Consider the following 24,005-nt stretch of genomic DNA (forward strand, 5'->3'; position numbering starts at 1 on the left):
CCCCCCCGTTTTGCCCTCGCAACTGCATTATTTATTTATTTATTTATTTATTCATTAATTCAATCATTTATTTATTTAAATATTTATTTATTTATTTATTTATTTATTTATTCATTTATTATTTTTATGTTTGTGGCATGCACAACATACCAACTTTTATCCAAATATCTGGACTTAAAGCTCCAATGAACGCTGGACAGAGAAACTCCGTGAACACAAACAATCCGGAGATGTGACTAAACATGAACGTGAGTGCTGTTTTTCTCTACAACAAAGGTCATGTTTGTCATGTTACAGATTGCTAATTTTGCACACCTGACCGCTCGTAAAAAGGGTCAGGGGCCAGAGTTTAATCATAAGCAATGAAAGTCCATCACCATTTAACGAATTTGCAAAATAGTCTCGGGCCGCCGGCGATTTTTGTGTGTGAAATGAGCAAAGTTCTATTTTGATACTGGGTAAAAGGCATCACAACATTTTTTGATGGCCTTTTAACAGAGTTTTTCGGCTTTTTAACGGAGCAACTGTGCAAAGTATGAAAAAAACAAACAAACTGTCAATTCACAATATGTTGTGATTCACAAGTGTTTCCCGTTAATTTATGGTTGTGAATTGCATCACGGGACCCTGATCTCTGCTCTGTCGACTTTTGATGTTTAAAATTCAACTCTGCAGTTTAAGGTAACCTAGACGGTGTTGCAGTTTGGAATATTAGAACGTATAGGGAGAAAAAAAAAGTATGGAAAATAACATGTGCTTGTTTTTGTAGCGTGTACAACGACAACCCAGACAATATATCACTTTCAACTAATAACCATGTCTATAAAAGTCACTTTTTCGTACTTTTCGAGGTTAGAAGTTGTTGGGAGAAAGTTCAAGGTCCCAGAATGCAATTCAAAAGCATAAATAAACCGGGGTGGGGGGAGAATTAATAAAAACATGAATCACAAAATACGGAAAACCGCATTTTTACGGAATTTTTTTTTTTTTCAGTGTAAATGATGTCATCAAAAGAATTAGTTATTCATATAATGATATTAACAGGCCCTCCGTCTGACGCCCTGTATGCTATTGATTTAAAAATGAAAACAAATAAAATGTAGGACTTGAAAAGGCTCAATATTTTATCCATCTATGTGCACTTGGTGAAGGCACATCAGTAGACCGTGAAAAATGGCATTGAGCATGCCAGTGAGTGAGGTTAAACTACTGTACTGTTGGCTTGCAATATGTGGGGGTACTTTTTGTAAATAAATGGTATGTAAGGGCTTCGGGTCCCCCAAAACTTTGTAAACCCGCGTGGGCTATAGCTTGGGGAGCTTGTAGCACTTGACAGTTCCAGTGCGTGCTGCTATTGAGAGGGAGGGGGAGAGAGAGAGAGGGAGAAGCCTCTCCATCGCCCCCTGGAGGAGGAAAGAAAAAATGACACAGCTGGGCTTTCCCTTGCTGCTCTGAATAGGACAGAAGTCCCAGAGAAAAGCGAATAGGAAGCAATGGAATTGAAAGTTTATAGATAGCAGCAAAGCTGGGAGCTGAAGAAGTGTATTAGCTGACAAATGAAGGAGAACCAAAAGCTTACAGCACCTGGTATTCCCAGGCGGTCTCCCATCCAAGTACTAACCAGGCCCGACCCTGCTTAGCTTCCGAGATCGGACGAGATCGGGCGTGCTCAGGGTGGTATGGCCGTAAGCGAAGGTCGCAGTCAAAATTTGGCTATTTAAAAGGCAGCGGCGAGAGCAGAATAGCTCACACAGACACAACACCGGGAGGAACAACCCTCCTTGTCCTCTCAAGTGTGTATCTGTCAGCCAGTATTTAAACTTACGATGACAACATTTTACCGGAAGTAAAAGCGGCCGATGCTTGGAAAACTTTAAAGCAGACTTGTGCAGCACACGACTTCTGTACAGATGCTTACCGGCCCCTTCATTAGAGACACCTTATTAGTTCAGAGTTGCCGCCCCCCCCCCCCCCCCCCCCGTTTTGCCCTCGCAACTGCATTATTTATTTATTTATTTATTCATTAATTCAATCATTTATTTATTTAAATATTTAAATATTTATTTATTTATTTATTTATTTATTCATTTATTATTTTTATGTTTGTGGCATGCACAACATACCAACTTTTATCCAAATATCTGGACTTAAAGCTCCAATGAACGCTGGACAGAGAAACTCCGTGAACACAAACAATCCGGAGATGTGACTAAACATGAACGTGAGTGCTGTTTTTCTCTACAACAAAGGTCATGTTTGTCATGTTACAGATTGCTAATTTTGCACACCTGACCGCTCGTAAAAAGGGTCAGGGGCCAGAGTTTAATCATAAGCAATGAAAGTCCATCACCATTTAACGAATTTGCAAAATAGTCTCGGGCCGCCGGCGATTTTTGTGTGTGAAATGAGCAAAGTTCTATTTTGATACTGGGTAAAAGGCATCACAACATTTTTTGATGGCCTTTTAACAGAGTTTTTCGGCTTTTTAACGGAGCAACTGTGCAAAGTATGAAAAAAACAAACAAACTGTCAATTCACAATATGTTGTGATTCACAAGTGTTTCCCGTTAATTTATGGTTGTGAATTGCATCACGGGACCCTGATCTCTGCTCTGTCGACTTTTGATGTTTAAAATTCAACTCTGCAGTTTAAGGTAACCTAGACGGTGTTGCAGTTTGGAATATTAGAACGTATAGGGAGAAAAAAAAAGTATGGAAAATAACATGTGCTTGTTTTTGTAGCGTGTACAACGACAACCCAGACAATATATCACTTTCAACTAATAACCATGTCTATAAAAGTCACTTTTTCGTACTTTTCGAGGTTAGAAGTTGTTGGGAGAAAGTTCAAGGTCCCAGAATGCAATTCAAAAGCATAAATAAACCGGGGTGGGGGGAGAATTAATAAAAACATGAATCACAAAATACGGAAAACCGCATTTTTACGGAATTTTTTTTTTTTTTCAGTGTAAATGATGTCATCAAAAGAATTAGTTATTCATATAATGATATTAACAGGCCCTCCGTCTGACGCCCTGTATGCTATTGATTTAAAAATGAAAACAAATAAAATGTAGGACTTGAAAAGGCTCAATATTTTATCCATCTATGTGCACTTGGTGAAGGCACATCAGTAGACCGTGAAAAATGGCATTGAGCATGCCAGTGAGTGAGGTTAAACTACTGTACTGTTGGCTTGCAATATGTGGGGGTACTTTTTGTAAATAAATGGTATGTAAGGGCTTCGGGTCCCCCAAAACTTTGTAAACCCGCGTGGGCTATAGCTTGGGGAGCTTGTAGCACTTGACAGTTTCAGTGCGTGCTGCTATTGAGAGGGAGGGGGAGAGAGAGAGAGGGAGAAGCCTCTCCATCGCCCCCTGGAGGAGGAAAGAAAAAATGACACAGCTGGGCTTTCCCTTGCTGCTCTGAATAGGACAGAAGTCCCAGAGAAAAGCGAATAGGAAGCAATGGAATTGAAAGTTTATAGATAGCAGCAAAGCTGGGAGCTGAAGAAGTGTATTAGCTGACAAATGAAGGAGAACCAAAAGCTTACAGCACCTGGTATTCCCAGGCGGTCTCCCATCCAAGTACTAACCAGGCCCGACCCTGCTTAGCTTCCGAGATCGGACGAGATCGGGCGTGCTCAGGGTGGTATGGCCGTAAGCGAAGGTCGCAGTCAAAATCTGGCTATTTAAAAGGCAGCGGCGAGAGCAGAATAGCTCACACAGACACAACACCGGGAGGAACAACCCTCCTTGTCCTCTCAAGTGTGTATCTGTCAGCCAGTATTTAAACTTACGATGACAACATTTTACCGGAAGTAAAAGCGGCCGATGCTTGGAAAACTTTAAAGCAGACTTGTGCAGCACACGACTTCTGTACAGATGCTTACCGGCCCCTTCATTAGAGACACCTTATTAGTTCAGAGTTGCCGCCCCCCCCCCCCCCCCCCCCGTTTTGCCCTCGCAACTGCATTATTTATTTATTTATTTATTTATTCATTAATTCAATCATTTATTTATTTAAATATTTAAATATTTATTTATTTATTTATTCATTTATTATTTTTATGTTTGTGGCATGCACAACATACCAACTTTTATCCAAATATCTGGACTTAAAGCTCCAATGAACGCTGGACAGAGAAACTCCGTGAACACAAACAATCCGGAGATGTGACTAAACATGAACGTGAGTGCTGTTTTTCTCTACAACAAAGGTCATGTTTGTCATGTTACAGATTGCTAATTTTGCACACCTGACCGCTCGTAAAAAGGGTCAGGGGCCAGAGTTTAATCATAAGCAATGAAAGTCCATCACCATTTAACGAATTTGCAAAATAGTCTCGGGCCGCCGGCGATTTTTGTGTGTGAAATGAGCAAAGTTCTATTTTGATACTGGGTAAAAGGCATCACAACATTTTTTGATGGCCTTTTAACAGAGTTTTTCGGCTTTTTAACGGAGCAACTGTGCAAAGTATGAAAAAAACAAACAAACTGTCAATTCACAATATGTTGTGATTCACAAGTGTTTCCCGTTAATTTATGGTTGTGAATTGCATCACGGGACCCTGATCTCTGCTCTGTCGACTTTTGATGTTTAAAATTCAACTCTGCAGTTTAAGGTAACCTAGACGGTGTTGCAGTTTGGAATATTAGAACGTATAGGGAGAAAAAAAAAGTATGGAAAATAACATGTGCTTGTTTTTGTAGCGTGTACAACGACAACCCAGACAATATATCACTTTCAACTAATAACCATGTCTATAAAAGTCACTTTTTCGTACTTTTCGAGGTTAGAAGTTGTTGGGAGAAAGTTCAAGGTCCCAGAATGCAATTCAAAAGCATAAATAAACCGGGGTGGGGGGAGAATTAATAAAAACATGAATCACAAAATACGGAAAACCGCATTTTTACGGAATTTTTTTTTTTTTTTCAGTGTAAATGATGTCATCAAAAGAATTAGTTATTCATATAATGATATTAACAGGCCCTCCGTCTGACGCCCTGTATGCTATTGATTTAAAAATGAAAACAAATAAAATGTAGGACTTGAAAAGGCTCAATATTTTATCCATCTATGTGCACTTGGTGAAGGCACATCAGTAGACCGTGAAAAATGGCATTGAGCATGCCAGTGAGTGAGGTTAAACTACTGTACTGTTGGCTTGCAATATGTGGGGGTACTTTTTGTAAATAAATGGTATGTAAGGGCTTCGGGTCCCCCAAAACTTTGTAAACCCGCGTGGGCTATAGCTTGGGGAGCTTGTAGCACTTGACAGTTTCAGTGCGTGCTGCTATTGAGAGGGAGGGGGAGAGAGAGAGAGGGAGAAGCCTCTCCATCGCCCCCTGGAGGAGGAAAGAAAAAATGACACAGCTGGGCTTTCCCTTGCTGCTCTGAATAGGACAGAAGTCCCAGAGAAAAGCGAATAGGAAGCAATGGAATTGAAAGTTTATAGATAGCAGCAAAGCTGGGAGCTGAAGAAGTGTATTAGCTGACAAATGAAGGAGAACCAAAAGCTTACAGCACCTGGTATTCCCAGGCGGTCTCCCATCCAAGTACTAACCAGGCCCGACCCTGCTTAGCTTCCGAGATCGGACGAGATCGGGCGTGCTCAGGGTGGTATGGCCGTAAGCGAAGGTCGCAGTCAAAATCTGGCTATTTAAAAGGCAGCGGCGAGAGCAGAATAGCTCACACAGACACAACACCGGGAGGAACAACCCTCCTTGTCCTCTCAAGTGTGTATCTGTCAGCCAGTATTTAAACTTACGATGACAACATTTTACCGGAAGTAAAAGCGGCCGATGCTTGGAAAACTTTAAAGCAGACTTGTGCAGCACACGACTTCTGTACAGATGCTTACCGGCCCCTTCATTAGAGACACCTTATTAGTTCAGAGTTGCCGCCCCCCCCCCCCCCCCCCCCCCCCCGTTTTGCCCTCGCAACTGCATTATTTATTTATTTATTTATTTATTCATTAATTCAATCATTTATTTATTTAAATATTTAAATATTTATTTATTTATTTATTTATTTATTCATTTATTATTTTTATGTTTGTGGCATGCACAACATACCAACTTTTATCCAAATATCTGGACTTAAAGCTCCAATGAACGCTGGACAGAGAAACTCCGTGAACACAAACAATCCGGAGATGTGACTAAACATGAACGTGAGTGCTGTTTTTCTCTACAACAAAGGTCATGTTTGTCATGTTACAGATTGCTAATTTTGCACACCTGACCGCTCGTAAAAAGGGTCAGGGGCCAGAGTTTAATCATAAGCAATGAAAGTCCATCACCATTTAACGAATTTGCAAAATAGTCTCGGGCCGCCGGCGATTTTTGTGTGTGAAATGAGCAAAGTTCTATTTTGATACTGGGTAAAAGGCATCACAACATTTTTTGATGGCCTTTTAACAGAGTTTTTCGGCTTTTTAACGGAGCAACTGTGCAAAGTATGAAAAAAACAAACAAACTGTCAATTCACAATATGTTGTGATTCACAAGTGTTTCCCGTTAATTTATGGTTGTGAATTGCATCACGGGACCCTGATCTCTGCTCTGTCGACTTTTGATGTTTAAAATTCAACTCTGCAGTTTAAGGTAACCTAGACGGTGTTGCAGTTTGGAATATTAGAACGTATAGGGAGAAAAAAAAAGTATGGAAAATAACATGTGCTTGTTTTTGTAGCGTGTACAACGACAACCCAGACAATATATCACTTTCAACTAATAACCATGTCTATAAAAGTCACTTTTTCGTACTTTTCGAGGTTAGAAGTTGTTGGGAGAAAGTTCAAGGTCCCAGAATGCAATTCAAAAGCATAAATAAACCGGGGTGGGGGGAGAATTAATAAAAACATGAATCACAAAATACGGAAAACCGCATTTTTACGGAATTTTTTTTTTTTTTTCAGTGTAAATGATGTCATCAAAAGAATTAGTTATTCATATAATGATATTAACAGGCCCTCCGTCTGACGCCCTGTATGCTATTGATTTAAAAATGAAAACAAATAAAATGTAGGACTTGAAAAGGCTCAATATTTTATCCATCTATGTGCACTTGGTGAAGGCACATCAGTAGACCGTGAAAAATGGCATTGAGCATGCCAGTGAGTGAGGTTAAACTACTGTACTGTTGGCTTGCAATATGTGGGGGTACTTTTTGTAAATAAATGGTATGTAAGGGCTTCGGGTCCCCCAAAACTTTGTAAACCCGCGTGGGCTATAGCTTGGGGAGCTTGTAGCACTTGACAGTTTCAGTGCGTGCTGCTATTGAGAGGGAGGGGGAGAGAGAGAGAGGGAGAAGCCTCTCCATCGCCCCCTGGAGGAGGAAAGAAAAAATGACACAGCTGGGCTTTCCCTTGCTGCTCTGAATAGGACAGAAGTCCCAGAGAAAAGCGAATAGGAAGCAATGGAATTGAAAGTTTATAGATAGCAGCAAAGCTGGGAGCTGAAGAAGTGTATTAGCTGACAAATGAAGGAGAACCAAAAGCTTACAGCACCTGGTATTCCCAGGCGGTCTCCCATCCAAGTACTAACCAGGCCCGACCCTGCTTAGCTTCCGAGATCGGACGAGATCGGGCGTGCTTTTTTTTTTTTTTTTTTTTTTATTGAACCAATTTCAATTACAATCTTTTACAGTAAATCATAATAAAACAGACATTAAAAGATCATTCATATTCAAAAACATTTAAAATGTGGTAGTTTCCAGTTCATTTCTTTAAAAACTTGACATGCTTTGTCCGTCAGAATTTTGTGCAGCTCACTCAAAATGTTCTCATTTTTATGATATACATACAGTTTTTCCACATATCTCTCCATTTTCCTCTTAAAAATTCCCCATACATCCATCACCATTTTCTCTTTTTTTGCCACAATTCTCCTTTCCCACATTGCATTTTTCATCAGCATTATACATTGGTTTACTATTTTCTTATTTTCATTGTTCTTATTCCATCCCAACATCACTACTCTGTTCCATTCTGTTTCATTTTCATCCCAGTCTCCAAGTAGTCCTTTAATTAAAACTTTACAATCTTTTAAAAAACCTTCCAATTCTTGACAATATAAAAACATGTGTAAAAAACCCTCTTCTTCTTTTTGACATACTTTACACATTCCACTTTGTTCCATTCCTATCTTGTTTAAAATGACATCAGAAAAGATTGCTTTGTGCCTTATTAAAAATTCTAGACATTCGACTTTTGTTTCCACATACCTTCCTTTCATGTTTCCCCATATTTCATTTGCTTTTACATTTTTGTATTTCTCTATCCAGTATTTGTTTGCTGTTGGTTCTTTAAACACATTCTCTCTAAAAAAACAATAAATATTTTTCACAGTACATTCATTAAAATTGCATATTTTTTCACCTGTTTTCACATACACTTCTTTTGTTTCTTTTTCTTTTTCAAAATTTTCTATGCTTCTTATCCATTCTTTTGGAATTGCCTGTTTAATTATGTCAAGATTTTTCTCAATTTCCTTTCTGTTGTATTCCTCTTTCGCCTCCTCCATTGTGTCTATAACATATTGTTCAGTTAAAAAGCCTTCTTTAAATTCATATAAAATGTCCCGCACTTTTAAAATCCCAACTTCTATCCATTTCTTATAGTATAAAACCTTCCCTTGACTTAAAATGTTATTGTTCAAGAAAAGAGGTTGGTTTAAAATGTTTTCCCTTCCATGTGGACTATATTCCACTTGTTTTAAAAAATTCCCCCAAGCACTTAAAATTTCTCTATAAAATTCAGGTAAGTTTTCTGTCATCCAAGCTTTTGTTTTCATCCATAAAATCCCATCTCCCATGTTAAAATTACCACATTTGTTTAAAAAGTATTTCATTGTTTTTTTCCACTCTGCTTTGTTTTCTTTTTCTAGATACTTCTTTATTCTTTTCACTCTTAAACTATTTTTTCTTTGTTCTACATCTATTAAACCCAGACCACCTTTGTCTATTTCCCCTACGACTGTATTAAAAGCAATCCTTGGTGGCTTACCTCCCCATAAAAAATCTGTAAAACATTTTTTCAACCTCTTTTCTATCCACATTGGCATTTCTAAAACATATAAAACATGCCACAATTTAGACTCCATTAAAACATTTAAAATCAAAACTTTTCCTTTTAATGTTAGTGTTCTTAGTTTCCAGTAATTTAACCTCCTTTCTATATCTGTTAAAAAACCTTCCCACATCTTATCTCGCGCTGTCCTGGCATCTTTCCCCATTAAAACCCCTAAAATCTTGATTTCTTCTACTTCTTTGAAATTGGTGCATTCTGCTAAATCTGTTTCCTTTCCAAACTTCATATAAACCGTTTTGTCTTCATTTACTTTACTCCCCGATCCTTTACAAAATTGTTGTACTATTTTCATGGCTTCTTTCACACTCTCTTTTCCTTTTACTATTAATGTAGTGTCATCTGCATATTGAAACATTTTTTTATTTACTTTATTTTCTTCAATCTCAATTCCTTTTATTTTTTCTTCTTCGTTGATAGCTAAGCCCAGGGGTTCTGCCACAAGTGAATATAAAAGTGCTGACAGAGGACATCCTTGCCTTATTGATCTTGTTATTTTAAAACATTCTGTTAAAAAGCCATTACATTTAATTTTTGTTAAAATACCCTTATACAAAATCTTTATCCATTTTCTAAAAACTTCTCCAAAACCAAACTTTTTGAGTACTTTGAATAAAAACTGGTGTTCAACTCTATCAAAAGCTTTTTCAAAATCCAGACTTATTATATATCCTTCCTCTTTTTTCTCCTTCATATATTCTATGATGTCTTTTATGCTCATTGTTATGTCTGCTATGTCTCTTCCTTTTATCGCATAGGCCTGTGTTGTTTTAATTATTTTTGGCATCACTTCTTTTAATCTATTTGCTAAAATTTTTGTTAAAATCTTCAAATCTGTGTTTAACATTGTGATTGGTCTGTAATTTTTTAACAATGTCTTTTCTCCTTTTTTGTGTATTAATTTCATTAATCCCATTCCCATTCTTTCATTTAGTTCTTCTTTTTGCAGTATTTCTTTAAAAACGTCAGTTAAAATTGGAATTAAAATTTCTTTAAAACATACATAAAATTCACTATTTAAACCATCTATTCCTGGACTTTTCTTTTTGTTCAAGCTTTCTATTGCTTTTCTTATTTCTTCTTCCCCTATTTCTTGGTCGCATTCTTTTTTATCCTCTTCATCTATTTTTGTTTTTATCTGTTTTAATAATTTTGACATTTGTACTTCATCAACTCCCTGTGTTTTAAATAACTCCTCATAGTATTTTTTGATTTCTTTTAAAATTTCTTCATTTCCTTCTATGCTTTCTCCTTTTGTCCCTTGTATTATCTTTATTGTTTCTGCTTTTCCTTTTTGTCTTTCTAAATCAAAGAAGAACTTTGTGCATTTTTCTCCCTCTACTACATATTTTGCTTTGCTTCTTAGTCTAGCTCCTTCATATTTCTTTTCTTCTATTTCTTTCAGTTTTCCCTCCATTTCTTTTATTTTTTGAATGTCTTTTTCATTTTTTTCTAGTTCTATTTTTAAGTTTTCTTTGATTGTCTTTTCTTTGTGTCTTTTATTCTTTTGTATTATTCTACAGAATGTTAATGTAGATTTTTTTATCAGAAATTTGACATTTTCCCACCATAGTCTTTTGTCTTCATTATAGATCTTGTTTCCTTTTTCTTTTTCTATTATTTCTTTTACTTTTTTAACATAGTCTTCGTTTTTTAAAATTTCACTATTTAATGTCCATACCCCTGGGCCTCTTTGTATTTCTTCTGTATTAAAATTAAAAAATACAAATTTATGGTCACTTAAAACAGTTTCATCGTACCTTATTTTTTCGATATAAATTTCTATATTTCTTGTGCATAACACATAGTCTATTCTCGATTGGTTTACAAAATTCCCTACTATTTGTCTTCTAGAAAACTCCTTTTTCTTCCCATTTCTTTCTCTCCAAATGTCTATCATTCCTTTTTCCTCTATTAGTGATTTTAGTTCTTTCCTTCCCGTGTCTGATTTAAAAACCATACCTTCTGTTATGTCCTGTCTGCTAAAAACAGTGTTAAAATCCCCACATACTATTATTTGTTTATAGTTTTTTAAAAACCTTCTTAATATGTTAAAAAAGCTTTTCTTTTCACTCTCTTCATTTGGTGCATGCACATTAACTAAAATAATATCTTTCCCTTCATATTTTATTTCTAAGATCATACATTTTCCTTGTTTGTCTTTATATATTACTTTACTCATTTGCAGTGCATTCTTCTTTATTAAAATTGCTACTCCTCTCCCAGCTTTCGTATCTCCATTACTATAATAAAAGTCCCCATCCCATTCTTTTTTGTATATGTCCATCACCTCATTTTTCCAATTTGTTTCTTGTAAAATAATTATTTCTTCTCTTTTACATTTTTCCTTTACATTCTTAAATTTTCTTAAGTCCATTAAACCTCTTGCATTAAAAGACACGCAATTTAAAACCATTAAAAGAAGGAAAAAGGAAATAAAAACCGTCATCTTAGTCCTCTTCTTCTCCCAAACCTCTCAAAGAATCATATCTGTTGTGGCTTTTCAGTTGTCCTTTTTTCAAACCCTTTTTTCTTGCAGTTTCTAATTTTGATAAAACTTTAGCCGATCGTCTTGTTTGTCTTTTCTCAAGTTTGTCTTTTTCTACTTCCTCCTCATGTTTTCCAGTCTCTCTCTCCGTTCCCTTGCTTTGTTCTTTAAGATCCTCTTTTTCAATTACATCCAAAACGTTTTTGAAGCTAGAAGTTATGTCCATTGGTGTCCATGCTACCTCCTCTTCATGCTCTATTTGTTGACTGTCTGTTTCTGTTTCTTTTTCCTTTTCTTTTTTTGCATTCTCCTCCTTCAATGTTATTTTCTCTGTTGTAGTTTGTATTGTTTGTGTCGTTGTTTGTTCCTCTTCATTACTTTCCTTTTCACTGTTTCCTTCATGCATTTGCCCACTCACCTGGATCTCATCCTCCTCCTCCTCTTCCTCCATCCAACATTCACACTTACTTAAATAGTTCTGGCAGTCCGGGCACTTAATAGCATCGCAGTCTCTGGCAAAATGTCCCCTTTCCTCACATTTATGGCATTTAAAGTCTGGGCAATCTTTGACCATATGGTCAGGGCTCATGCACAGCCTACAAGTCTTAACCTGGTGGCTGTGCATCACCCTAAAATATTGCTGACCTTCTGCCGTTTCCAGTCTTGTGCTGTAAGGGAGAGATATCACTTCTCTGGGGAATCTCACTTTGAGATATCGAGTTCCATCTTCTATTTCTGTGCCCGGATATACCCTTCTTTTAATTTTTGTTATGGGAAATACTCCCCAGCCTTCTAATTTATCTAATATTAATTGATCATCCAGGTAAGCGGGCAAATGCATGAAGGAAATCACGTAGTCTCTATTTTGTAGCATTTTCACTTCACAGGTTTCTCCTTTTATTATTAGTCCATCCATCAGTTTATCGCATGTTTCTTCATTTTCTAAAGTTAGTTCATAATCTTTGTCCTGTCTCGGCCTTATCGCAAGAATTTTCCCAAGTCCACACTTTTCAGTTACTGCATTAATTATTTCCAAAACTCTCACCTCTTTAACTTTGTCCACATTTAGAATCACTGTTGCTTCCTTCATGTACTTTTTTCCACTTCTTTGTTGTTGCATCTCCTGTTGTTGGTTTTCTTGTCGTTCTTTGTTTACCATGTTTCTTTCACCTTCCTGTCCAGTGTTGTTTTCCAATTGTCTTTCCCCTCGTAATCCAGTGCTGTTTTCTTTTTGTCTTTCTCCACTCCTTCCTGTGATGTTTTCCCCATGTGCTTCATCAAACAAATCTGTGCTGTTGCTTTGTGAGTCCATCATTTTCTCTCAAAAAAAACTGTGCTAACCACCTTCCAGCCAGCACACGTGCTGCTGTCAGGTGGTTAAAAAAAAACAAAAAAATCAAAAAAAGTCCACTATCACAAAAAAGACACTAAATAAACTCAAAATAACACAAAAAAATGGAGAGCCTCTCTCTCCTGTCTGCAGCCTTACACTTCCTCGTTGCACTCTAGCTCCCTCTAGCGTGCTCAGGGTGGTATGGCCGTAAGCGAAGGTCGCAGTCAAAATCTGGCTATTTAAAAGGCAGCGGCGAGAGCAGAATAGCTCACACAGACACAACACCGGGAGGAACAACCCTCCTTGTCCTCTCAAGTGTGTATCTGTCAGCCAGTATTTAAACTTACGATGACAACATTTTACCGGAAGTAAAAGCGGCCGATGCTTGGAAAACTTTAAAGCAGACTTGTGCAGCACACGACTTCTGTACAGATGCTTACCGGCCCCTTCATTAGAGACACCTTATTAGTTCAGAGTTGCCGCCCCCCCCCCCCCCCCCCCCCCCCCCGTTTTGCCCTCGCAACTGCATTATTTATTTATTTATTTATTTATTCATTAATTCAATCATTTATTTATTTAAATATTTAAATATTTATTTATTTATTTATTTATTTATTCATTTATTATTTTTATGTTTGTGGCATGCACAACATACCAACTTTTATCCAAATATCTGGACTTAAAGCTCCAATGAACGCTGGACAGAGAAACTCCGTGAACACAAACAATCCGGAGATGTGACTAAACATGAACGTGAGTGCTGTTTTTCTCTACAACAAAGGTCATGTTTGTCATGTTACAGATTGCTAATTTTGCACACCTGACCGCTCGTAAAAAGGGTCAGGGGCCAGAGTTTAATCATAAGCAATGAAAGTCCATCACCATTTAACGAATTTGCAAAATAGTCTCGGGCCGCCGGCGATTTTTGTGTGTGAAATGAGCAAAGTTCTATTTTGATACTGGGTAAAAGGCATCACAACATTTTTTGATGGCCTTTTAACAGAGTTTTTCGGCTTTTTAACGGAGCAACTGTGCAAAGTATGAAAAAAACAAACAAACTGTCAATTCACAATATGTTGTGATTCACAAGTGTTTCCCGTTAATTTATGGTTGTGAATTGCATCACGGGACCCTGATCTCTGCTCTGTCGACTTTTGATGTTTAAAATTCAACTCTGCAGTTTAAGGTAACCTAGACGGTGTTGCAGTTTGGAATATTAGAACGTATAGGGAGAAAAAAAAAGTATGGAAAATAACATGTGCTTGTTTTTGTAGCGTGTACAACGACAACCCAGACAATATATCACTTTCAACTAATAACCATGTCTATAAAAGTCACTTTTTCGTACTTTTCGAGGTTAGAAGTTGTTGGGAGAAAGTTCAAGGTCCCAGAATGCAATTCAAAAGCATAAATAAACCGGGGTGGGGGGAGAATTAATAAAAACATGAATCACAAAATACGGAAAACCGCATTTTTACGGAATTTTTTTTTTTTTCAGTGTAAATGATGTCATCAAAAGAATTAGTTATTCATATAATGATATTAACAGGCCCTCCGTCTGACGCCCTGTATGCTATTGATTTAAAAATGAAAACAAATAAAATGTAGGACTTGAAAAGGCTCAATATTTTATCCATCTATGTGCACTTGGTGAAGGCACATCAGTAGACCGTGAAAAATGGCATTGAGCATGCCAGTGAGTGAGGTTAAACTACTGTACTGTTGGCTTGCAATATGTGGGGGTACTTTTTGTAAATAAATGGTATGTAAGGGCTTCGGGTCCCCCAAAACTTTGTAAACCCGCGTGGGCTATAGCTTGGGGAGCTTGTAGCACTTGACAGTTTCAGTGCGTGCTGCTATTGAGAGGGAGGGGGAGAGAGAGAGAGGGAGAAGCCTCTCCATCGCCCCCTGGAGGAGGAAAGAAAAAATGACACAGCTGGGCTTTCCCTTGCTGCTCTGAATAGGACAGAAGTCCCAGAGAAAAGCGAATAGGAAGCAATGGAATTGAAAGTTTATAGATAGCAGCAAAGCTGGGAGCTGAAGAAGTGTATTAGCTGACAAATGAAGGAGAACCAAAAGCTTACAGCACCTGGTATTCCCAGGCGGTCTCCCATCCAAGTACTAACCAGGCCCGACCCTGCTTAGCTTCCGAGATCGGACGAGATCGGGCGTGCTCAGGGTGGTATGGCCGTAAGCGAAGGTCGCAGTCAAAATCTGGCTATTTAAAAGGCAGCGGCGAGAGCAGAATAGCTCACACAGACACAACACCGGGAGGAACAACCCTCCTTGTCCTCTCAAGTGTGTATCTGTCAGCCAGTATTTAAACTTACGATGACAACATTTTACCGGAAGTAAAAGCGGCCGATGCTTGGAAAACTTTAAAGCAGACTTGTGCAGCACACGACTTCTGTACAGATGCTTACCGGCCCCTTCATTAGAGACACCTTATTAGTTCAGAGTTGCCGCCCCCCCCCCCCCCCCGTTTTGCCCTCGCAACTGCATTATTTATTTATTTATTTATTTATTCATTAATTCAATCATTTATTTATTTAAATATTTAAATATTTATTTATTTATTTATTTATTTATTCATTTATTATTTTTATGTTTGTGGCATGCACAACATACCAACTTTTATCCAAATATCTGGACTTAAAGCTCCAATGAACGCTGGACAGAGAAACTCCGTGAACACAAACAATCCGGAGATGTGACTAAACATGAACGTGAGTGCTGTTTTTCTCTACAACAAAGGTCATGTTTGTCATGTTACAGATTGCTAATTTTGCACACCTGACCGCTCGTAAAAAGGGTCAGGGGCCAGAGTTTAATCATAAGCAATGAAAGTCCATCACCATTTAACGAATTTGCAAAATAGTCTCGGGCCGCCGGCGATTTTTGTGTGTGAAATGAGCAAAGTTCTATTTTGATACTGGGTAAAAGGCATCACAACATTTTTTGATGGCCTTTTAACAGAGTTTTTCGGCTTTTTAACGGAGCAACTGTGCAAAGTATGAAAAAAACAAACAAACTGTCAATTCACAATATGTTGTGATTCACAAGTGTTTCCCGTTAATTTATGGTTGTGAATTGCATCACGGGACCCTGATCTCTGCTCTGTCGACTTTTGATGTTTAAAATTCAACTCTGCAGTTTAAGGTAACCTAGACGGTGTTGCAGTTTGGAATATTAGAACGTATAGGGAGAAAAAAAAAGTATGGAAAATAACATGTGCTTGTTTTTGTAGCGTGTACAACGACAACCCAGACAATATATCACTTTCAACTAATAACCATGTCTATAAAAGTCACTTTTTCGTACTTTTCGAGGTTAGAAGTTGTTGGGAGAAAGTTCAAGGTCCCAGAATGCAATTCAAAAGCATAAATAAACCGGGGTGGGGGGAGAATTAATAAAAACATGAATCACAAAATACGGAAAACCGCATTTTTATGGAATTTTTTTTTTTTCAGTGTAAATGATGTCATCAAAAGAATTAGTTATTCATATAATGATATTAACAGGCCCTCCGTCTGACGCCCTGTATGCTATTGATTTAAAAATGAAAACAAATAAAATGTAGGACTTGAAAAGGCTCAATATTTTATCCATCTATGTGCACTTGGTGAAGGCACATCAGTAGACCGTGAAAAATGGCATTGAGCATGCCAGTGAGTGAGGTTAAACTACTGTACTGTTGGCTTGCAATATGTGGGGGTACTTTTTGTAAATAAATGGTATGTAAGGGCTTCGGGTCCCCCAAAACTTTGTAAACCCGCGTGGGCTATAGCTTGGGGAGCTTGTAGCACTTGACAGTTCCAGTGCGTGCTGCTATTGAGAGGGAGGGGGAGAGAGAGAGAGGGAGAAGCCTCTCCATCGCCCCCTGGAGGAGGAAAGAAAAAATGACACAGCTGGGCTTTCCCTTGCTGCTCTGAATAGGACAGAAGTCCCAGAGAAAAGCGAATAGGAAGCAATGGAATTGAAAGTTTATAGATAGCAGCAAAGCTGGGAGCTGAAGAAGTGTATTAGCTGACAAATGAAGGAGAACCAAAAGCTTACAGCACCTGGTATTCCCAGGCGGTCTCCCATCCAAGTACTAACCAGGCCCGACCCTGCTTAGCTTCCGAGATCGGACGAGATCGGGCGTGCTCAGGGTGGTATGGCCGTAAGCGAAGGTCGCAGTCAAAATCTGGCTATTTAAAAGGCAGCGGCGAGAGCAGAATAGCTCACACAGACACAACACCGGGAGGAACAACCCTCCTTGTCCTCTCAAGTGTGTATCTGTCAGCCAGTATTTAAACTTACGATGACAACATTTTACCGGAAGTAAAAGCGGCCGATGCTTGGAAAACTTTAAAGCAGACTTGTGCAGCACACGACTTCTGTACAGATGCTTACCGGCCCCTTCATTAGAGACACCTTATTAGTTCAGAGTTGCCGCCCCCCCCCCCCCCCCCCCCCCCGTTTTGCCCTCGCAACTGCATTATTTATTTATTTATTTATTCATTAATTCAATCATTTATTTATTTAAATATTTAAATATTTATTTATTTATTTATTTATTTATTCATTTATTATTTTTATGTTTGTGGCATGCACAACATACCAACTTTTATCCAAATATCTGGACTTAAAGCTCCAATGAACGCTGGACAGAGAAACTCCGTGAACACAAACAATCCGGAGATGTGACTAAACATGAACGTGAGTGCTGTTTTTCTCTACAACAAATGTCATGTTTGTCATGTTACAGATTGCTAATTTTGCACACCTGACCGCTCGTAAAAAGGGTCAGGGGCCAGAGTTTAATCATAAGCAATGAAAGTCCATCACCATTTAACGAATTTGCAAAATAGTCTCGGGCCGCCGGCGATTTTTGTGTGTGAAATGAGCAAAGTTCTATTTTGATACTGGGTAAAAGGCATCACAACATTTTTTGATGGCCTTTTAACAGAGTTTTTCGGCTTTTTAACGGAGCAACTGTGCAAAGTATGAAAAAAACAAACAAACTGTCAATTCACAATATGTTGTGATTCACAAGTGTTTCCCGTTAATTTATGGTTGTGAATTGCATCACGGGACCCTGATCTCTGCTCTGTCGACTTTTGATGTTTAAAATTCAACTCTGCAGTTTAAGGTAACCTAGACGGTGTTGCAGTTTGGAATATTAGAACGTATAGGGAGAAAAAAAAAGTATGGAAAATAACATGTGCTTGTTTTTGTAGCGTGTACAACGACAACCCAGACAATATATCACTTTCAACTAATAACCATGTCTATAAAAGTCACTTTTTCGTACTTTTCGAGGTTAGAAGTTGTTGGGAGAAAGTTCAAGGTCCCAGAATGCAATTCAAAAGCATAAATAAACCGGGGTGGGGGGAGAATTAATAAAAACATGAATCACAAAATACGGAAAACCGCATTTTTACGGAATTTTTTTTTTTTTTCAGTGTAAATGATGTCATCAAAAGAATTAGTTATTCATATAATGATATTAACAGGCCCTCCGTCTGACGCCCTGTATGCTATTGATTTAAAAATGAAAACAAATAAAATGTAGGACTTGAAAAGGCTCAATATTTTATCCATCTATGTGCACTTGGTGAAGGCACATCAGTAGACCGTGAAAAATGGCATTGAGCATGCCAGTGAGTGAGGTTAAACTACTGTACTGTTGGCTTGCAATATGTGGGGGTACTTTTTGTAAATAAATGGTATGTAAGGGCTTCGGGTCCCCCAAAACTTTGTAAACCCGCGTGGGCTATAGCTTGGGGAGCTTGTAGCACTTGACAGTTTCAGTGCGTGCTGCTATTGAGAGGGAGGGGGAGAGAGAGAGAGGGAGAAGCCTCTCCATCGCCCCCTGGAGGAGGAAAGAAAAAATGACACAGCTGGGCTTTCCCTTGCTGCTCTGAATAGGACAGAAGTCCCAGAGAAAAGCGAATAGGAAGCAATGGAATTGAAAGTTTATAGATAGCAGCAAAGCTGGGAGCTGAAGAAGTGTATTAGCTGACAAATGAAGGAGAACCAAAAGCTTACAGCACCTGGTATTCCCAGGCGGTCTCCCATCCAAGTACTAACCAGGCCCGACCCTGCTTAGCTTCCGAGATCGGACGAGATCGGGCGTGCTCAGGGTGGTATGGCCGTAAGCGAAGGTCGCAGTCAAAATCTGGCTATTTAAAAGGCAGCGGCGAGAGCAGAATAGCTCACACAGACACAACACCGGGAGGAACAACCCTCCTTGTCCTCTCAAGTGTGTATCTGTCAGCCAGTATTTAAACTTACGATGACAACATTTTACCGGAAGTAAAAGCGGCCGATGCTTGGAAAACTTTAAAGCAGACTTGTGCAGCACACGACTTCTGTACAGATGCTTACCGGCCCCTTCATTAGAGACACCTTATTAGTTCAGAGTTGCCGCCCCCCCCCCCCCCCCCCCCCCCCCCGTTTTGCCCTCGCAACTGCATTATTTATTTATTTATTTATTCATTAATTCAATCATTTATTTATTTAAATATTTAAATATTTATTTATTTATTTATTTATTTATTCATTTATTATTTTTATGTTTGTGGCATGCACAACATACCAACTTTTATCCAAATATCTGGACTTAAAGCTCCAATGAACGCTGGACAGAGAAACTCCGTGAACACAAACAATCCGGAGATGTGACTAAACATGAACGTGAGTGCTGTTTTTCTCTACAACAAATGTCATGTTTGTCATGTTACAGATTGCTAATTTTGCACACCTGACCGCTCGTAAAAAGGGTCAGGGGCCAGAGTTTAATCATAAGCAATGAAAGTCCATCACCATTTAACGAATTTGCAAAATAGTCTCGGGCCGCCGGCGATTTTTGTGTGTGAAATGAGCAAAGTTCTATTTTGATACTGGGTAAAAGGCATCACAACATTTTTTGATGGCCTTTTAACAGAGTTTTTCGGCTTTTTAACGGAGCAACTGTGCAAAGTATGAAAAAAACAAACAAACTGTCAATTCACAATATGTTGTGATTCACAAGTGTTTCCCGTTAATTTATGGTTGTGAATTGCATCACGGGACCCTGATCTCTGCTCTGTCGACTTTTGATGTTTAAAATTCAACTCTGCAGTTTAAGGTAACCTAGACGGTGTTGCAGTTTGGAATATTAGAACGTATAGGGAGAAAAAAAAAGTATGGAAAATAACATGTGCTTGTTTTTGTAGCGTGTACAACGACAACCCAGACAATATATCACTTTCAACTAATAACCATGTCTATAAAAGTCACTTTTTCGTACTTTTCGAGGTTAGAAGTTGTTGGGAGAAAGTTCAAGGTCCCAGAATGCAATTCAAAAGCATAAATAAACCGGGGTGGGGGGAGAATTAATAAAAACATGAATCACAAAATACGGAAAACCGCATTTTTACGGAATTTTTTTTTTTTTTCAGTGTAAATGATGTCATCAAAAGAATTAGTTATTCATATAATGATATTAACAGGCCCTCCGTCTGACGCCCTGTATGCTATTGATTTAAAAATGAAAACAAATAAAATGTAGGACTTGAAAAGGCTCAATATTTTATCCATCTATGTGCACTTGGTGAAGGCACATCAGTAGACCGTGAAAAATGGCATTGAGCATGCCAGTGAGTGAGGTTAAACTACTGTACTGTTGGCTTGCAATATGTGGGGGTACTTTTTGTAAATAAATGGTATGTAAGGGCTTCGGGTCCCCCAAAACTTTGTAAACCCGCGTGGGCTATAGCTTGGGGAGCTTGTAGCACTTGACAGTTTCAGTGCGTGCTGCTATTGAGAGGGAGGGGGAGAGAGAGAGAGGGAGAAGCCTCTCCATCGCCCCCTGGAGGAGGAAAGAAAAAATGACACAGCTGGGCTTTCCCTTGCTGCTCTGAATAGGACAGAAGTCCCAGAGAAAAGCGAATAGGAAGCAATGGAATTGAAAGTTTATAGATAGCAGCAAAGCTGGGAGCTGAAGAAGTGTATTAGCTGACAAATGAAGGAGAACCAAAAGCTTACAGCACCTGGTATTCCCAGGCGGTCTCCCATCCAAGTACTAACCAGGCCCGACCCTGCTTAGCTTCCGAGATCGGACGAGATCGGGCGTGCTCAGGGTGGTATGGCCGTAAGCGAAGGTCGCAGTCAAAATCTGGCTATTTAAAAGGCAGCGGCGAGAGCAGAATAGCTCACACAGACACAACACCGGGAGGAACAACCCTCCTTGTCCTCTCAAGTGTGTATCTGTCAGCCAGTATTTAAACTTACGATGACAACATTTTACCGGAAGTAAAAGCGGCCGATGCTTGGAAAACTTTAAAGCAGACTTGTGCAGCACACGACTTCTGTACAGATGCTTACCGGCCCCTTCATTAGAGACACCTTATTAGTTCAGAGTTGCCGCCCCCCCCCCCCCCCCCCCCCCCCCCCGTTTTGCCCTCGCAACTGCATTATTTATTTATTTATTTATTTATTTATTCATTAATTCAATCATTTATTTATTTAAATATTTAAATATTTATTTATTTATTTATTTATTTATTCATTTATTATTTTTATGTTTGTGGCATGCACAACATACCAACTTTTATCCAAATATCTGGACTTAAAGCTCCAATGAACGCTGGACAGAGAAACTCCGTGAACACAAACAATCCGGAGATGTGACTAAACATGAACGTGAGTGCTGTTTTTCTCTACAACAAAGGTCATGTTTGTCATGTTACAGATTGCTAATTTTGCACACCTGACCGCTCGTAAAAAGGGTCAGGGGCCAGAGTTTAATCATAAGCAATGAAAGTCCATCACCATTTAACGAATTTGCAAAATAGTCTCGGGCCGCCGGCGATTTTTGTGTGTGAAATGAGCAAAGTTCTATTTTGATACTGGGTAAAAGGCATCACAACATTTTTTGATGGCCTTTTAACAGAGTTTTTCGGCTTTTTAACGGAGCAACTGTGCAAAGTATGAAAAAAACAAACAAACTGTCAATTCACAATATGTTGTGATTCACAAGTGTTTCCCGTTAATTTATGGTTGTGAATTGCATCACGGGACCCTGATCTCTGCTCTGTCGACTTTTGATGTTTAAAATTCAACTCTGCAGTTTAAGGTAACCTAGACGGTGTTGCAGTTTGGAATATTAGAACGTATAGGGAGAAAAAAAAAGTATGGAAAATAACATGTGCTTGTTTTTGTAGCGTGTACAACGACAACCCAGACAATATATCACTTTCAACTAATAACCATGTCTATAAAAGTCACTTTTTCGTACTTTTCGAGGTTAGAAGTTGTTGGGAGAAAGTTCAAGGTCCCAGAATGCAATTCAAAAGCATAAATAAACCGGGGTGGGGGGAGAATTAATAAAAACATGAATCACAAAATACGGAAAACCGCATTTTTACGGAATTTTTTTTTTTTTTTCAGTGTAAATGATGTCATCAAAAGAATTAGTTATTCATATAATGATATTAACAGGCCCTCCGTCTGACGCCCTGTATGCTATTGATTTAAAAATGAAAACAAATAAAATGTAGGACTTGAAAAGGCTCAATATTTTATCCATCTATGTGCACTTGGTGAAGGCACATCAGTAGACCGTGAAAAATGGCATTGAGCATGCCAGTGAGTGAGGTTAAACTACTGTACTGTTGGCTTGCAATATGTGGGGGTACTTTTTGTAAATAAATGGTATGTAAGGGCTTCGGGTCCCCCAAAACTTTGTAAACCCGCGTGGGCTATAGCTTGGGGAGCTTGTAGCACTTGACAGTTTCAGTGCGTGCTGCTATTGAGAGGGAGGGGGAGAGAGAGAGAGGGAGAAGCCTCTCCATCGCCCCCTGGAGGAGGAAAGAAAAAATGACACAGCTGGGCTTTCCCTTGCTGCTCTGAATAGGACAGAAGTCCCAGAGAAAAGCGAATAGGAAGCAATGGAATTGAAAGTTTATAGATAGCAGCAAAGCTGGGAGCTGAAGAAGTGTATTAGCTGACAAATGAAGGAGAACCAAAAGCTTACAGCACCTGGTATTCCCAGGCGGTCTCCCATCCAAGTACTAACCAGGCCCGACCCTGCTTAGCTTCCGAGATCGGACGAGATCGGGCGTGCTCAGTTTTTTTTTTTTTTTTTTTTTTTTTTTTTTTTTATTGAACCAATTTCAATTACAATCTTTTACAGTAAATCATAATAAAACAGACATTAAAAGATCATTCATATTCAAAAACATTTAAAATGTGGTAGTTTCCAGTTCATTTCTTTAAAAACTTGACATGCTTTGTCCGTCAGAATTTTGTGCAGCTCACTCAAAATGTTCTCATTTTTATGATATACATACAGTTTTTCCACATATCTCTCCATTTTCCTCTTAAAAATTCCCCATACATCCATCACCATTTTCTCTTTTTTTGCCACAATTCTCCTTTCCCACATTGCATTTTTCATCAGCATTATACATTGGTTTACTATTTTCTTATTTTCATTGTTCTTATTCCATCCCAACATCACTACTCTGTTCCATTCTGTTTCATTTTCATCCCAGTCTCCAAGTAGTCCTTTAATTAAAACTTTACAATCTTTTAAAAAACCTTCCAATTCTTGACAATATAAAAACATGTGTAAAAAACCCTCTTCTTCTTTTTGACATACTTTACACATTCCACTTTGTTCCATTCCTATCTTGTTTAAAATGACATCAGAAAAGATTGCTTTGTGCCTTATTAAAAATTCTAGACATTCGACTTTTGTTTCCACATACCTTCCTTTCATGTTTCCCCATATTTCATTTGCTTTTACATTTTTGTATTTCTCTATCCAGTATTTGTTTGCTGTTGGTTCTTTAAACACATTCTCTCTAAAAAAACAATAAATATTTTTCACAGTACATTCATTAAAATTGCATATTTTTTCACCTGTTTTCACATACACTTCTTTTGTTTCTTTTTCTTTTTCAAAATTTTCTATGCTTCTTATCCATTCTTTTGGAATTGCCTGTTTAATTATGTCAAGATTTTTCTCAATTTCCTTTCTGTTGTATTCCTCTTTCGCCTCCTCCATTGTGTCTATAACATATTGTTCAGTTAAAAAGCCTTCTTTAAATTCATATAAAATG

The 24,005-nt window shown here is 38.3% G+C and overlaps 7 non-coding genes across 7 annotated transcripts; all 7 read right to left on the reverse strand.

Annotated features, from left to right (window-relative positions):
- Positions 1-1,572: 1,572 nt before the first annotated feature.
- On the reverse strand, positions 1,573-1,691 carry LOC141378881 (5S ribosomal RNA). Its single transcript, XR_012394400.1, has one exon. It is a non-coding gene; the product is annotated as a 5S ribosomal RNA (ribosomal RNA).
- A 1,855-nt stretch (positions 1,692-3,546) lies between these two features.
- LOC141378882 (5S ribosomal RNA) lies at positions 3,547-3,665 on the reverse strand. Its single transcript, XR_012394401.1, has one exon. It is a non-coding gene; the product is annotated as a 5S ribosomal RNA (ribosomal RNA).
- Positions 3,666-5,517: 1,852 nt separating this feature from the next.
- Positions 5,518-5,636, reverse strand: LOC141378883 (5S ribosomal RNA). Its single transcript, XR_012394402.1, has one exon. It is a non-coding gene; the product is annotated as a 5S ribosomal RNA (ribosomal RNA).
- Positions 5,637-14,989: 9,353 nt separating this feature from the next.
- On the reverse strand, positions 14,990-15,108 carry LOC141378885 (5S ribosomal RNA). The gene has a single exon (XR_012394404.1). It is a non-coding gene; the product is annotated as a 5S ribosomal RNA (ribosomal RNA).
- A 1,853-nt stretch (positions 15,109-16,961) lies between these two features.
- Positions 16,962-17,080, reverse strand: LOC141378887 (5S ribosomal RNA). Its single transcript, XR_012394406.1, has one exon. It is a non-coding gene; the product is annotated as a 5S ribosomal RNA (ribosomal RNA).
- A 1,858-nt stretch (positions 17,081-18,938) lies between these two features.
- Positions 18,939-19,057, reverse strand: LOC141378888 (5S ribosomal RNA). The gene has a single exon (XR_012394407.1). It is a non-coding gene; the product is annotated as a 5S ribosomal RNA (ribosomal RNA).
- Positions 19,058-20,918: 1,861 nt separating this feature from the next.
- LOC141378889 (5S ribosomal RNA) lies at positions 20,919-21,037 on the reverse strand. The gene has a single exon (XR_012394409.1). It is a non-coding gene; the product is annotated as a 5S ribosomal RNA (ribosomal RNA).
- Positions 21,038-24,005: the final 2,968 nt, after the last annotated feature.

Source organism: Danio rerio, chromosome 18 (genome assembly GCF_049306965.1).
Source record: "Danio rerio strain Tuebingen ecotype United States chromosome 18, GRCz12tu, whole genome shotgun sequence".
NCBI classification, from domain to species: Eukaryota; Metazoa; Chordata; class Actinopteri; order Cypriniformes; family Danionidae; genus Danio; species Danio rerio.